Consider the following 14676-nt stretch of genomic DNA (forward strand, 5'->3'; position numbering starts at 1 on the left):
GACCTTCCGATCGAGTACTTTTCGGACAGTATCAAAAAGTTAGAAAATCGTTGGACTCGCTGTATCGACCTAAAAGGAGAGTATGTTGAAAAATAAAACCGAATTTGGCCAAAAAAACGTGTCCGTGTTTCATTTTTCAGGGACTTATCAGACTGCCTAGTATTGTGTGAAGGAAGGTTACCGCACTTCAGACATCAGACAAAAAAAGTCTTAAGTGCTAGAACTCAAAGCTACCAGCAATTTTGTATTGCCTAAAACATTTAAAGGTGTCTTAATGAATCCCAGAAACCTTCGATATGATTAAGGCAGAGCAGTTCTTGGTATAAACAAAAAATTAAAACGTGTAAACATTATTTTACACGTTCGGGTAAGCGACGCATGCAATGAATTTCCATTGTTATAAACAAGAACATATTAACTTTCTATTTGAAAATATTTAAAATCTAAGGTCCGCTGAATATCCGCAATTGACAGTGTGGGGGAGAGTGGACTTTTTATGAAACAATATTGTTTCAAGTAACACCTTTAGTAAGTTCCAATTCAGTGTATCTGCTACGGGAGAAATATTGTTCAAGAAAAACTGCTGATTAGTTGTAATTTAAGCGGGTGGAGCTCGTAAGTGCCCCTCCCCCTTGCTATCAGACTATAAAGGCAATTGTGTCACACTCGTATTTATTTTGAAGCCTTTACATCCAATCTGGCCACCTTCACTCAGATAGATATTGGGGCATTTTGTTGTTTCCAAATTTCTGGAAAAATATCTTTCGGGTCACAGGTATGCCCCATGATACAGTCAATGACGTGGATAGCGCGGTCCTTCTGAGATCATCAGTTACATCATTCGTCGGAAAACTTTTTGCTCACTTTTCAGGTATGGCCAGGCCAGTCCCGACTTAATTTTTTCTAATATTTTTCGGTGTATTCATGAACCTCAGTGTGAGTGAGCCTACTCCAGCAGTGGGCTTTTAGCCACAGGCATGTCAAAGTTAGGAAATTTAAAAAAAGATTAATTTTTCAACTAGCGAATTGAAAATAGCATAATCAGCATCTACGTATTTTACTGTTTCCCATGCTATATTACTTGCCTAGAAAATCTACAGAAGTTTAATATCAGGATTGCCTGACCAAGCTCGAACGAACTGCCCTGAAAAGAAGGTCGTAGGGTACTCAGGGCAGGATACCCTGTCCTGGTCAAGAGCGTGTTGCCTACTGAGTTAGATGCCCACATTAAGCGCACGTTATAGATGTGTGCAGTACAAGTCTGATAACTTCACAACTATAAAGGTGGAAAATTCCAGAAATAGTCAATAAGCTACAATCCAGTGTCATTAAATGCACAGAATTCAAGGATTTCGCAGCTCAGTGCCCTCGGTGACAATAATGGATATACCCTACCGAAAGAAATCTCTGAGTATTTTTTAGCGAAATAGCCTGGCCCATTTGAGTCTATAAACAGAGTCGATTTGAAACAAAATAGTCTCGGAGATAGTTTGAGAGATTTGGGTCCTTTTCAAGATCCTTTTAGTGGTCCTTTTAAGAGTGATGCGACGGTAATATAATGTTCCTTTTGTATTCGTCACGTACAGGGCGGGCAGAGTTATTTACAGTAGTTGGTCGTGGCTAATCATTAAAAAAAAAGTTAGATATCTGAAGTCATCGAAACCCGTAGATTCCGAATTATTATTTTTTAGGCTGTTAACTATGAAATTAACAAATCTAATCCTAAATTTTAATCCGAAAGCTTAACAAAGGACCCTTGGGTGTCGGCTACTCTATTGATATAGCCTCTCTGCTTGTTATTTATGATCGTATTCTTATTTCAATTTCGGAAAGGATGTTTTGAAGCCTTTAGACCATTTAAACGAGCTTCCTGGACCTTTAAAAATATCTACGTGAGTGCCTGCGGAGAATTTATCTGACCTTTGACCTAAAGAATTTTTAGTATATACTCAAAGATTCTTTTCGGTAGGGTAGTGACATATTTTATTCAATCATACAGTTTTTACACTGCAAAACAAGTGAAAGCATATAAAAGTTTGGAAGCTTATAAGTTTTATGAAGCTGGTTTTGTGATGAAAGTGAAGTGCAAGCAGTTCAATGATACTTTTCTGCCGCTGAGTGAGGCTATAGTGTAACAATATAGAATTTTTAGTTTTAACATAATATTCTAGTTATAACTTATTATGTTCTATGAGTATGAACACTAACATTAAGGAATATTCGTGTGAAGTATTTTATTCATTTCAATTTAAATTGTCAAATTCCATTGCTGACGTAAAAGGCGATGGCAGTTTATTGAGATTTTGAGGTAAGGAGCAGCCTATTACAAGAGCGATCTGCTCGCAGGATTCAAAAACTCAAGTATTCCTATTATGAAGTTTTGACCCTGCATTCTTCTTTTCCAGTTTAATGTAAATAAGTGGTATTTTAAAATAAATCTTTAAAAAAAAATATCTTTTCCATAAGAAATCCGGAAATTGTACATCTTAGCCTTATGCTAAGACATTTTCCCTGGTTAACAAGATTAATTTTCTACCAAAAAAGACAACTTTTTCAACAAAAATTCACGAATTTTTAACCAAAAAGGGATACACTTTGAACCTAAGTGAAAAACTTATGTGTACAGTTAGATATTAAATTTTAGATAATAAGTAGTAACTACTTATTTGATCAAAAATAAGTTGCGAAGTTCAACGTGTTTCTAATATTGTTTAATATCCGTATTTACACCAGACATACCTGGACGTCGTAACTGCATAAATGCGAATGCGCATACGTACCCGCGTAGTTACGACGTTCTGAGCAGCAAGCGACTGAATAGATACGAATATCTGAGATCAGCTGTCAGGACTTAGGTGACGTGCGGCAGCACCATTTTCAGAAAAAGGGGTTATGTCAGACGTCATTTCATCATTTAAGAGTCCTTTCTAACCCTAGATCACTGCCTTAATTAATTTTACATATCTCATACGATGTATTTTTAATATTTTTTTCATGATACCACTTTACAGAAAATATATGATAGGAAAAAATGAAAATCCCAATGAATAAGCAATGAAACGGCACTGGTCAGTGCTGTTTCTTCAGCAATACCTGTACCGCTAGTTTTCTATACGTGAGTTCCCCTTCAAGTGTCCATTTAAACTTTTAAAAGGCTATTATCACCCAATAAATCTAGTCTGTGAGGTCTTTGAAAAGGTATGTTAGTGTCGTATACTATAGTGTTAGGAAAACTCGGTGTGCCTATGCCAATGCGACTAGGCTACCAAGTTGACCAGCTGAAAGGGATTAAAAATAAAAAAAAATTGGGAATTATCTACGAGAAGGTTAGAAATTCAAAATCTACGAGTTTCTACTATTTAAGATACCGAACTTTTTCTTTTGAATCTTTAAAATTGGAATGAATAGAACGTATCTCGTAAATGGAATGAGATACGCCAAAACAGACAGCATTTTGTAATTTAACTTCAAAGTAGTATATTAGTACATAAGTTATAACTGTAACTTTGTATAATAAGAAAAAGCATAAATTAAACAAGTGTTAATAATTTGAAGGAAATTCTAAAGCGGGCTTCAGTTTGGTTGTGGTCAGGTACAGTAAACAAAATCTGCCCGCCTGTTATATGAAGAATACAATAGGACTATTATATGACCGTCCCATCACTTCTCAATGCCGTTTAGGTGCTGTAAATCAGCAGGTACCGCAGTAGGTTAGTTGCACGAATCCCCTCAGGCAGGTCGTGAGCCATAGGTTAGTTACGCTAAAACTCTTTAAAGGACGGATTAGGAGGATTAGAAGCTCAACGATGAGGGGGTCTCTTTTAAAATAGACTGAGGTGTTATATTAAGGAGCGAAATGCAGAATCTTATTAGGAGGATGAAAAAATAATAAATATACATAATAACATCAGAATATTTGTGTTCGTCCATTTACATCATTTCGCAGTAAATGCCATAGATATTATTTATCTGAAGTTGGATAAAAATGCTGCAAACAATTGAAAATTACAATTATCCGACGGCAGATAATTTTTATAATAAACCGGATAAAAATTATCAGTAGTTGAATAAATGTAGTTGTCAATTGTTTGCAACGTTTTTGTCCAACTTCGGATAAATAATATCCATGAGATTTAAATTTTTATACAATATGTAAACACGTTTACACAGCTTATGAGAATATATTTTAAAAATTTCTATCACAGTGTAAGAATTTAAAGTTGTCACAAAAAAAGTTGGAAATATTGCACTGCACTTTGTGATTAAAGCATTAGTTTCGTAAATATATGAAACATGTACTCGTACGCCTGTAAGCTATTGTGATACTGTGGAAAAATAGCTTTAAATTTTCAGGTTTACATTACTTTAGAATTTATCAATCCACTACTTTTACGATGACAAAATTTTTCTTTTCCATATTTCTAAAAATTATCCATTTTGGAGATCCATTATTTAACGCTAATCTACTGCATCCCTACAAATTCTCAAAAATTTAAAAAATATAAATGGTGCTGTGAAATTTTCCATTCAATTTACAAAGTCTTGGGTTTAAACTGAAAGTATTGCATCTAAATACTCTGCAGTTTCCGCCCATTTCTTATTAGGATCCAGTGACATGTTGTACATATTATTCATTACTCCAGTTTTCAGGTAAATTTCAAAAAAAGAAAGTTGAGATTTTTAATTTTGGAACAGGTATAGGCTTAGCCGAACTAACCCGTAGGATTAGAGAACCTTTTTCGATCCAGGAAATAGAGACAGGGCAATTCGCACAACTAACCTACGCCCGCACAAACAGCTATAGAAAAATATGTGGCTTTGTTTAAAAAATAGAATTAATTAACATCATAATACATTTCATTTAAAATAAAAAGAATTAAGGACACTTCGATAGAAAATAATATGTTTATAACAGAACAAGAACAAAAAATTAGGAAGAGCTATTTGAAATAAAGGAAAAAAAGAATATAACGCTCAAAATTTGAACACGCCTTTAAATTTTCATATTCAAATTTAAAACACCAATATAAAAAAATAAAAGAAAGAAAAGAAGGCAAAAATTTAAATCCTTTCCTTATATTTTTATCTCGTGCTTTATTAATTTAATTTTTTTAATCACTGTACAGCTATTCCTGCTTTGCACATTTTTCCTGAAAAAACTCGAAATCGCAATTAGTATTAAAGTACAAATTGAGCACGAGAAATTAAAAAGAAATGAAGAAGCTAACGATAAGATTTGGACAATACAATCTTAAATCTCCTTATGCAAATAGAAAAACCTAAAATATAAAAAGAGGAGAGAAAAAGAAGGGCAACCTCAAAATCCCCGTCCTTCTGTTTTTCGCTCGTATTTTTTATTATTATTTTTTGATGTTTTATTTGAATTAATATACATTTTTTGGCCTCCGAAAGCTACCAATTGCACTTTTTTATCAGCAATGATGACTTTTTTTTTACTTTGAGCATCGTGTTGCAACAATGCAATTAACTTCTATATATTAAGCTGCTGAAACATTATATGCCCTAGTATCACGGGACATTCCAGGAACGTTTAAAGAATAAATTATCGTTATTGTTATTATCATTAATGAATATCCGATAAACCGTAAGTGATAGATCAAAATTAATGTCAGTTTATGATGTATATACCATATTACAATGTAGTATATACGGTACTCAAAACTCAAAAATGACATCCATTTTTACCTATCTCTTACGTTTTACGAGATAATTGTTATTACAAATAATAATGATTGAAGGTTTCCTACCGGCCCCAGTGGAACGTTCCTGGAAGATTCCGAAGGTTCCCGCGGAACGTTCCGTGCTACTAGGGTGGTATTTCAAAAAATGTATCTTTTAAAAAATTTTTTGTGAAATATAAGTCAGTCTTTAGAGTTCAATGAAAATAAACTGTTGCTTATCAAATATATTTGTTATAAATTTTTTTCTTGTCTGAGATCAAAAGTTACATAATTTGTATACATTCTTTTGCATATTTTAATGATATTTATTAAAACTATAAGAATTGTCTTTTAAAGGAATTTTGAATTGCGCACCAAGTGCGGCCAACCGCACCGGGCGGATTCAGAAAATTTTTTATAATTATTAAAATTTAAGACCAGACCCACCTGTCTTAGGGCTTTTTATTTCTTATTGCAGATTTTCAACTCAATGTGAGGTTTCATGTGGAAATAAGTTAGGAAATAAAAAAAACTGTCGGTAAGGTAGGTGGGTTAAGTGACCTACTCATCGCATGGCGTTAATACCAATTTCCTGAAAAAATTCGTAACAAAACCCTTAAATGATCGTGGTGATATTATAGTTCCCTTACGAAAATATACGACGTACGCTTATTGGTCATAATTTATAATAATATCGTGCACACGTCATGCACGTCGCACGCGTAGTGTGGCTAATAATCATCGCATTTTTATTGAAGGCAAAAATGCTGCGTACATTTGATCCTCATTTTCTGGCATGAATGGTTTGACTTGTATTATTTTAAATACCTCCAATTGTTTTGAATGACTTCCTATCAAAAAATGTTGTCGGGGTTTCTAATCAGTGGTTTCAGAACGCGGATATCGCTGGTATGGGTAGTAGTGATCAGTGATGCCAGGTGGCACCCTGTGCTACTTCGCTTGCGTTAGGGCTGCGCGCTGGTTGGCTGCACTTGGCGCGCAATTCAAAATTCCTTTAAAAGACAATTCTTGTAATTTTAATAAATATTATTAAAATATGCGCAAGAATGTATGCAAATGATGTAACTTTTGATTTCAGGCAAGAAAAAAATGTGTAACATATATTTGATAAACAACAGTTTATTTCCGCGGGAACCTTCAATTATTGTTATTATTATTCAGTGTACTCGTGCTCAATTTGTACTTTAATACTAATTGCGATTTCGAGTTTTTTCATGAAAAATGTGCGAAGCAGGAATAGTTGTACAGTGATTAAAAAATTAAATTAATAAAACACGAGATAAAAATATAAGGAAAGGATTTAAATTTTTGCCTTTTATTTTTTTTATTTTGTTTATATTGGTGTTTTAAATTTGAATATGAAAATTTAAAGGCCTGTTCAAAGTTGACCGTTATATTCTTTTTTTCCTTTATTTCGAATAATTCTTCCTAATTTTTTGTTCTTTTTCTGTTATAAACATATTATTTTCTATCGAAGTGTCCTTAATTCTTTTTATTTTAAATAAAATGTATTATGATGTTAATTAATTCTATTTTTTAAACAAAGCCACATATTTTTCTATAGCTGTTTGTGCGGGCGTAGGTTAGTTGTGCGAATTGTCCTGTTTCTATTTCCTCGATCGAAAAAGGTTCTCTAATCCTACGGGTTAGTTCCGCTAAGCATATACCTGTTCCAAAATTAAAAATCTCAACTTTCTTTTTTTGAAATGTACCTGAAAACTGGAGTGATGAATAATATGTACAACAGATCACTGGATCCTAATAAGAAATGGGCGGAAACTGCAGAGTATTTAGATGCAATACTTTCAGTTTAAACCCAAGACTTTGTAAATTGAATGGAAAATTTCACAGGGCCATTTATATTTTTTCAATTTTTGAGAATTTGTAGGGATGCAGTAGATTAGCGTTAAATATTAGATCTCCAAAATGGATAATTTTTAGAAATATGGAAAAGAAAAATTTTGTCATCGTATAAGTAGTGGATTGATAAATTCTAAAGTAATGCAAACCTAAAAATTTAAAGCTATTTTTCCACAGTATCACAATAGCTTACAAGCGTACGAGTACATGTTTCATATATTTACGAAACTAATGCTTTAATCACAAAGCGCAGTGCAATCTTTTCAACTTTTTTTGTGACAACTTTAAATTCTTACACTGTGATAGAAATTTTTTAAATATATTCCCATAAGCTGTGTAAACGTGTTAACATATTGTACAAAAATTTAAATCTCATGGATATTATTTATCCGAAGTTGAACAAAAACGTTGCAAACAATTGACAATTACATTCATTCAACTACGGATCATTTTTATCCGGTTCATTATAAAAATTATCGGCCGTCGGATAATTGTAATTTTCAATTGTTTGCAGCGTTTTTAACCAACAGAGTCGATTTGAAACAATATAGTCACGGAGATACTCTGAGAGATTTGGGTCCTTTTCAAGATCCTTTTAGTGGTGCTTTTAAGAGTGGTGCGACGGTAATATAATGTTCCTTTTGTATTCATCACGTACCGGGCGGGCAGAGTTATTTACAGTAGTTGGCCGGGGCTAATTCGCTCTCCTTTTTTAAATTTCTCTTCAGATTATTAACACTTTTTTTTTAATTGATAAATTTTCTCATTATACTTATTTATAATTATAACTTTTATACTAATATACAATTTTCTAGTTGAATTCAAAAATGTTGTCTTTTTTGGCGCATCTCATTCCATTTACGAGAAACTTATTAATTCCAATTTTAAGCATTTAAAAAAAAAGTTAGATATCTGAAATCATCGAATTCCGTAGATTCCGAATTATCATGTTTAAGGCTGTTAACTATGAAATAAAAAAAATCTAGTTCTAAATTTTAATCCGAAAGCTTAACAAAGGACCCTTGTGTGTCGGCTTCTTTATTGATATAGCCTCTCTGCTTGTTATTTATGATTGTATTGCTATTTCAATTCCGGAAAGGATATTTTAAAGTCTTTAAAACATTTAAAAGAACTACCTGGACCTTAAAATATATCTACCTGATTGCCTGCGGAGAATTTCTCTGAGCTTCTCTGACCTAAAGAATTTTTAGTATGTACTCAGAGATTCTTTTCGGTAGGGTTATCTAAAATTTAATAACTAACTGTATACATAACTTTTTCACTTTGGGTTCAAAGTGTATCCCTTTTCGGTTAAAAATTCGTGTATTTTGTTGAAAAAGGTGTCTTTTTTGGTAGAAAATTAATCTTGTTAGCCAGGGAAAATGAAAAATGTCTTAGCATAAGGCTAAGACGTACAATTTCGGAATTTCTTATGGAAAATATATATTTTTCGAAAGATTTATTTTAAAATACCACTTACTTACAATAAAATGGGAAAGAAGAATGCAGGGTCAAAACTTCATAATAGGAATACTTGAGTTTTTTAATCCTGCGAGCAGATCGCTCTTGTAATAGGCTGCTCCTTACCTCAAAATCTCAATAAACTGCCATCGCCTTTTACGTCAGCAATGGAATTTGACAATTTAAATTGAAATGAATAAAATACTTGACACGAATATTCCTTAATGTTAGTGTTCACACTCATAGAACATAATAAGTTATAACGAGAATATTAAGTCAAAACTAAAAATGCTATATTGTTACACTATAGCCTCACTCAGCGGCAGAAAAGTATCATTGAACTGCTTGCACTTCACTTTCATCACAAACCAGCTTCATAAAACTTATAAGCTTCCAAACTTTTATATGCTTTCACTTGTTTTTTAGTGTAAAAACTGTAAGATTAAATAAAATATGTCATTATATCCACTATTTTGTCACCGAGGGCACTTTTCCCAAATATTCACTCTGCATTAAAAAAAAAAAAAAACAATTTTAAAAAACGACGGCAATACATGCAAACTATAGGGGCATAAGGAAGAGGCTATTCCACCGAAGGCCGAACGGAGCGCGTGACGTCACAAATGAGAATGTCCTATTACTCGTAGCTCTCTTTTTTGACGCATGCGCCATATATATGACTAATCTTCGTAAACAGTACAGTGGTGGCATACGTACGTAACCTGAATTTACCTGATTGCACGAAAGTCCGAATGTTTTCTCAACAAAAAATTGCGGATTTGCTCCCGTCTAAATCGAAAGGTGAATATGCAGAGACGTATGTGGCTTTTCGAATATGGTGAACTAATAACCAAACAATCTCATGCTCGGAGAATACTCTATTCACATATTTTAAAATGCTGACCGCGTCAAGAAATCATCGAGTTTGTGGTCCGTATTCTCCATGCTCAAAAAACTCTCATTCTTAAAGAGTAGCACAATATTACCATGTATGCGACCTTGATTATACAAAAAAAATCTAATCAGTTGGTTCCGAGCCCGAAAAATCCACTGTATTCAGAAAATCCGAAGTTATCCGCTTTTTATCGACAGCTCCGGGCGTTGATTGTCTTTTTATGAACGTAAGAAATTGAAAATTAGTGATTAAAAAAAAAAATACATTAGTTGAACCATTTGGTTTGAAATGAACTTTTTTGTTAAAATTTTGATTTGATATATTATTGGCACAAACAGGAAGAGAGAGAGGCAACATACACACACACAAACAAATGCGCACATACAGAAAAAGAGTATAGTTAATGTGTGTAATAGTTAAATTCAAATAAATTATACGTTGCCTTTTCTTATTGCGCTCATAAAGTCACCGAAGCCTTCAAAGTAAAAAAATCAAGAACAATTTAATTTTTTTATTTTGATTAGTTTTATGCTTATTTTATCGTAAAAAGTTTTTAAAATTATGATTATTAATTAATTATATCGGTCAGTTAGACCTTAAATTTCGCCTTATTATCGAATTTTGCTAATTTTGAGCTTGATTCCAACTTTGCTTTGATGTTACCATGTCTTCTCTCTGCGCCATAAACAGGTATTGTATCTTCTGTTACAAGGTGGATACATCTTTCAGTACCTTAGATATAATTAATTAGTTCGTGATTTTGGAAACTATGGAATTGAGGTTTTGGTCTCTTCACGTGACACCATTTGATTAGACGTGTGCAAAAAAAATTGATCCGATTTCGAACCGACATTGTATGCACTTTGAATGCCGAAAAACCGAATTGGCTCTGTGCCACGTTCGGGTCGAATTTTTCGATTTGATCGGCCCGTCTCTCAGATGTCGAAAACCGAACTTCGACTAGCGCTGTTGTCAGTTCGAATTTTTCGATTCGATTGGCCCGTCGCTCGAATGTCGAAAACTGAAATTCTGCGGACGCTATCGCCGGCTCGTGTTTCATAATTGAGAAGAGAGGCGTGATTATGTCAGAAACGGACAAATGTCAGTGATATATGCGAGTTTTCATGCATTTAAAATATAGATAGAGCAGCAGAGAAGTTGAATAAAAAATTCAACACGTTAATATGAAAGATGTGCGCATATTGATTATAAAAAATAATATTGCTATTACAAATTGCACAAAGTAAATGATATAATAATTAATTTAATGCCATTATTTTCACGGCAGATAACAAAAAGTTAAATAAAATTAACTTTGAAGGAGAATGCACATATTTGTATGGAACTTTAGGTTACACAGTGGTAAATGGTTATTTCTTCTTATGAATACAAAATTTGAACATTCAAATGTTACGATAGGGGTTCCCAGCAATAGAAATCTCTGAGTATTGCATTTACGAGAAACGTTGTATTAATTCCAATTTTAAGAATTAAAAAAAAACTTAGATATCTGAAATCATCGAAACCCGTAGATTCCGAATTATTATGTTTTAGGCTGTTAACTATGAAAATTAAAAAATCTACTTCTAAATTTTAATTCGAAAGCTTAACAACGGACCCTTGAGTGTCGGCTACTCTATTGATATAGCCTCGCTGCTTGTTATCTATGATCGAATTTTTATTCCAATTTCAGCCTCTCTGCTTGTTATTTATGATCGTATTTCTAATTCAATTTCAGACAGGACATTTTAAAGTCTTTAAAACATTTAAAAGAGATACCTGGACCTTTAAATATATCTACCTGAGTGCCCGCGGAGAATTTCTCTGAACTTCTCTGACCCTAAAAAATCTTTAGAACATAATCAGAGATTTCTATCTGTAGGGTTTTTACATATTAAATTGTTATTTTTATAAAAAAAGCATTAACTATGTCAAGGAAATCTCGCAATTTTGAAAAATTGAATGTAACTTTGTTTTACCATCAATAAGGGGGTTTTTAAAGATAAAATGATAACTTAAGAAAGAATAGTTACAAAATTGAACATTTAAAGGTTATGGTAGGGTTTTTTTTATAGGAAATCGTTATTTTATGAAAAAATCATTGAATATAAAAGAAACCTTAGAAGTTTGAACCACTGAAAATTATTTTGATATTTTATCACAAAAAATGGGTATTTTTGAGAGAAAATTATTAAGTACGGAAAAAAAGTTATAAATTTGAACATTTACAGGTTATGTTATAGGTTTTTGGTAGGAAATTGGTATTTTTATAAAAACATAATTACTAGAGTGGTCCGAAAAAAGCGACTGTTAAAATGTTCATGGGCCATGGAAATTCGTATAGCCGAGGCAAAATCAGAATATGCTTATTTTTTGTTTTGTTGTAATCATTTTTCAGCTCAATCGAATGTTTTTACTTTGTTTATCAAACTAATGTAAAAGTGATAAATCTGTGAGTCGACAAAGGATTCACCTCGCTTCACGAACGAGCGGATCATCATACAGCCGAAACAGGCCGATCATACCCGATCATGCACGAAGCCGAAAAGAGCCAGTTGGCGCGCAATTTAAATGCCTAAATTTCAAGCTTGATTCAATTCGCACCGGTAATACGTTAATTTGGAAAGAAAAGTATTGTTTTTTTCCATATGTTTGTAATTATTGATTCATGATCATTATGTATATTCTTTACAATGATTATGAATGAATTTCATTGCATTTTTAGAAGTAATTTAGAAAAAACTGCAAAAAAATCAGAGGGCAATGAAATAAGAACTAATGTTTTAGGAGTCTTATTCTGGATAATTAGATCCATAAAAACTCGATAAAAACTCGATCATGCACGAAACAGCAAAGCTCCTAGGCCGAGTAGCCGAGTGCCGGCGATTAAGTAATTACTGTAATTGACGTGATAACCAAATACTGTCAAGATGGAAGTTTGTGACTATTGTGAACAAACTTTTTTCAGCAAAAAAACTTTACATCGACATTTTCGCAAAGTTCATAGTGAAAAATGTGAAATTCCACATCAAACTTATAGGTTTTTACTCTGTGAAACAACCCTGCTTAAAATGACGGATAGAACCCAGATAAGAACCGGATGGAAATCGGTTCTTATCTGGCGCTATTGGAATTAGACCCGGGTTATGTCCCCGGTTTATACCCGGTCCTTGATCGGATTCTATCTGGGTTGATATTTTCATCTCCGTCTTCTATATGGCTCTCATACGGGACCTTCAAGAGTTGTATCCGGTTTGTGCTCGGGATCGGATCTGATTTATACCCGGCACTTGAGTGCGTTTTATCTGGGATCAGATAAGGTCTACCGGATTTCTACATGGGTCTTTTACGGTTCCTTAAAAATTCTACCCGGTATTTAGGTGATGTCTATCCGAAACGTACCCGGATCTTGTCCCGGTTTATACCCGGCCCTTGATCGGATTCTATCTGGATTGATATTTTTATCTCTGGCCTCTATACGGCTCTCATCCGGGACCTTCAAGATTTATATCCGGTTTTTAGTCAGGAATTGAAATGGTTTATACCCGGCACTTGACTGGGTTCCACCTGAGATCAGATAACATCTACCGGATTTCTACATAGGTATTATACACGGAAAAAAATATCCATTAGAGTCTATAGAACTAATCATATAGTAGAGGATACGATGACGTATTCTCTATTAAAAGGTAGGTTACGAAAAACGTAAAATAGTTCTATAAAATACTATTATTTACTATTATACAATCCTAAAGCCTCTCGGCTAACCTAGCTTGAGGTTTGAAAAACTCTGAAATATAACTTAAAGTTGCGCAGGGCCGTCTGCAAATTTTTGTAACCCATTCTATAAAAAATATCGTTACGCTCATGATAATATATGTACAAAGATTTTAGATTTTAGAAATATTACAAATTATTATTGAGTATTTTATGTGATTAAACAAGGTTTAAACTAAATTCAAAAATATGTCGAGATATTTTAATAGATTAAAAAAAATCAATATATATTTTAAGAAATTTAATAGATTTCAAAGGATTTCTACAAATTTTCGAAGATTTCAACACATTTAACAGGCTTTGAAGAATTCAAGAACATTATTTATATTTTAAAATTACTTTAAAATCTTAACACCCATTTAAATTCTACCTACATTAAAAATATCTTGAACTCTTTTAAATATTTCGAAATCTTTTGTAATTCGGTTATAAACTTAAAAATGTTTAAATCAAATAACTCCTGTTAAATCGTTTAAAATTCCTGAAAATCTCTTGAAATATATAGGAATATTTTTAAATTACATGAAAATCCTTAAACTGTTTTGAATTAAAAAAAAAAATTAAAAATGCTTGATAATTTTTCAAATTCCTTTTCCGACTTTCTAAACGATAGGAAATCCATTGAAATGCCACAAAATCCCTTAAAATGAATAAAAATCTCTTGATCCCATAAAAAGTATTTGAAAGTCTTTAAAATCTCTTGAAACTTCTTGTACTTTTTGTAATTAAATCTTTTTAAATTCTTTAAAATTATTGGAAATCTTTTTAAATTCATTTATAAACTTTAATCTTTCTTGATTTAAAAGAATTTTTAAATCCCGTTAAATTATTTTGAAATTTACGAAAATGCTTTTAAACACTTGAAAATATTTTGTACATCAAACTCACTTTCAGCCCAGTTTTGAGGGTTGCCTTCAAATGGCCTTGGACTAATTTCGAGAGGACAGAAACGTAAACAGTGAGGGCCGGCTGACTTCCAAT

At 32.7% G+C, this 14676-nt stretch overlaps 1 protein-coding gene across 3 annotated transcripts in view; it reads left to right on the plus strand.

Annotated features, from left to right (window-relative positions):
* LOC117174044 (zinc transporter ZIP13 homolog) overlaps positions 1-14676 on the plus strand; it is a 120753-nt gene that overhangs the window by 29589 nt on the left and 76488 nt on the right. The window lies entirely within an intron of this gene.

Source organism: Belonocnema kinseyi, chromosome 6 (genome assembly GCF_010883055.1).
Source record: "Belonocnema kinseyi isolate 2016_QV_RU_SX_M_011 chromosome 6, B_treatae_v1, whole genome shotgun sequence".
NCBI lineage: Eukaryota > Metazoa > Arthropoda > Insecta > Hymenoptera > Cynipidae > Belonocnema > Belonocnema kinseyi.